The sequence below is a fragment of the Nannospalax galili genome, unplaced genomic scaffold (assembly GCF_000622305.1).
Source record: "Nannospalax galili isolate Female #2095 unplaced genomic scaffold, S.galili_v1.0 scaffold198, whole genome shotgun sequence".
NCBI lineage: Eukaryota > Metazoa > Chordata > Mammalia > Rodentia > Spalacidae > Nannospalax > Nannospalax galili.
Window position 1 is genome coordinate 730,963 of NW_008341748.1, and position 2,879 is coordinate 733,841.

Genomic DNA, 2,879 nt, shown 5'->3' on the forward strand with positions numbered 1-2,879 from the left:
TTCTCTGACCTCTATAGGAGCACTATGGCATGTGTGTCCCCCCTCCACACACATATGCACACATGAATGCACACACACAATATAAAACTTTAAGATACAACACTGTTTTTAATAGAAGATTCTCTTACAAACATATGAAGTTTCTATTTAATTTTTATAGTTTTCTTTTGCTTTCATCTTAATATTAAGGTTTGATTTTATTGAAATAAGTTTTTCACCCATAGAGTACACACTGTGTTCAAAATTATTATGTATTTTTGGGCAGCAGTATGTCCCAGTAGATAAAAGCACTTGTGTTCAAACCTGACGACCAGAATTCAATGCTAAGGACTCACAACGAAAGAGGTAGAAAGAGAAAACTGTGTCTTAATTGCACACGGGAGTCTCTCTCTCTCTCTCTCTCTCTCTCTCTCTCTCTCTCTCTCTCTCTCTCTTTCTCTCTCTCTCAATTAAAAATTTAAAGAGAATCATTATTTTAAGATTTCTTACAATGGCACCCTTCTGTGGGTATACTTTTCTGTTGTTATGATAACACAACTTGATCAAGGCAACTTATACAAGGAAACGTTTATTAGGCTTAAGGTTGCAGAGGGATTAGAGTCAATCATGGAGGTCTGGTAGCAGGAAGTGTAGGAAGCATGGTGGCAGGAGGTGGCCTGACCAGAAACCTGAGTCCTCATATCTTCAAGCAGGACCAGGGAGCAGAGCCAGACTGGAAGCTGGCGTGGCTCTATATTCTCGAAGCCTACCCCAAGTGACATGCTTCCTCCAGCATGATCACACCTCCTAAAGGTTTCCTGCCCATCCAGAAACAATGCCAAAGAACTGAGGACTAAATTTCCAAGTCCTTGAAGCCCATGGGTGCCATTTTTATTCAAACCATCAGAGCCTGTTAGAAAGAAAATAGCTGAGATGACAGACCTGAATCTTTGGAAGATTTAGTTAATGCAAACTTAGAAAAATTGCAGACCTCTTTTAGCTTTCATTTCCTCATCTGTAAGGTAATAAGATGGGTGTTATCATGCCTACATTGCAAAGTTTTTCTGAAGTTTATAGGTAATGTTCAGGAAAGACTGACTCCTATACTCAGCTTTTATTTTTTATTTATGACAATTTCATATATGAGTTGTATTTCAATTATTTCCACCCCCACAGTCCCACTCCAATCATTGACATGGACCCAGGCAAATTTGTCTTCTTTTTTATTATTATTACATATACATATATACATATCTGTAGTCCATTTAGTCTTGCTCATGTGTACCTATGTGTAGGACTGACCACTTGGGATTAATCTCTCAGAGAGCTAGCCTGGTAGAAACTAATTCTCCCTCTCTCAGCATCCATTGATTGCCTCTAGCTCTTCATCTTGAAGTGAAACCCTGTGATATTCTTCCCATCTTCCTTGGCATGTCAACTGGTTTTGTCATTACGCAGATTTTGTTAGACTACCATACAGTGGAGATTTCATTGATGCACTTTCCCTATCATGTCTACAATCCCTTAACTAGCAGCTGGTGTCTTAACCCTCTGTTTCTTGCATTCTGTCCACTCCCTCTTCTAGGAGCTTTGCTGAAGTATAGAGGTTGCATTTTAGTTTTGTCACTTATGTCTGCGTACCTCAAGTCACCCCAGAGAAGGATGCCATTGTAATTAATATTGAAATAAATAAGGATTTTCTTAAATTACTAATTTACTCTGTGTGTCCGTGTGTGTGTGTGTGTGTGTGTGTGTGTGTGTGTGTGTGTGTGTATGGATACATGTGCAATTTAAACTTGGTTTTCTCCTTTCACTTCTGGTTGCCAGTCTTGAGTAGCAAGTGCTTTTATACATTGAGCCATACTGCTTGCCCAAAATAAATGATTCTTGATTATGACTTTTGGTCTGTCGCCCTTCCTTCCTTCCTTCCTTCCTTCCTTCCTTCCTTCCTTCCTTCCTTCCCTCCCTCCTTCCTTTCTTCTTCCTTTCTGAGATATTTTCGTTTTATGGTTGGAATTTTATTAATTTTTATTGGATTTTTGTGAAAGGCAGGGTCTTATATATTCCAAGTTCATCTGGAACTATGCGCTATGTGGTCAAGTATGACCTTGAACTTCTAGAATTATTGTGCCATAATGTCCAGTTATTTTTGAGATGTGCTCTCAATATATAGCCTTGGCTGGTCTAGAACTCTCTTTATAGACCAGATTGACCTCAAGCTCATGGAGATCTACCTGCCTCTGTCCCCTGAGTGCTGGATTAAAGGTATGAGACACCATGCCTGATATTCAGTCCAATTTTAATTTTTTGATTCATTTTCATATATGGTCATGTGACAACTTCTTAAGAAAATGCAGGCATTCCAGCTGATAAGACTATGGATTAGCTATAGAGAACATACTTGCCACCATGGGAGCCATAGGATTGAGGGGTTTGCTATAGAGCCTGAATATCAGTTCTTCTAAAAGGCATTTTCCTCCAAATCTCAATATGGTGAGATTGTAAGACCAGTTCAATTGGAATTCCACATTGGATTCATTTCTTTATCTCTTGGATACTGTCCTTAATTAAGTATTGGAAGTTATTGCTCTTATACATGAATTAAAGGTTAAAAACCACTAGAAGCAAAAATATATTCTGGTCTCCAGGAGTAACATATGAATACAATGCTAGTCCATTATGACCATGGGTTTGATTTCCAGGAGAGATACCAAACCTAGCATTGTAGATAATTGATACAACCAGTGGTTTGACCAGAAAGAATGGCAAATTCTTCCTTTTCTGAAACCTAGTGTCTAGAAAATTTTTTGGAATAAATTTTTGCCATTCATCTGATGGCAAATTATGCTATTGTTTTAAATGTCACTTTTGCATAAATCTAACTATGGAAAGTCTCATTG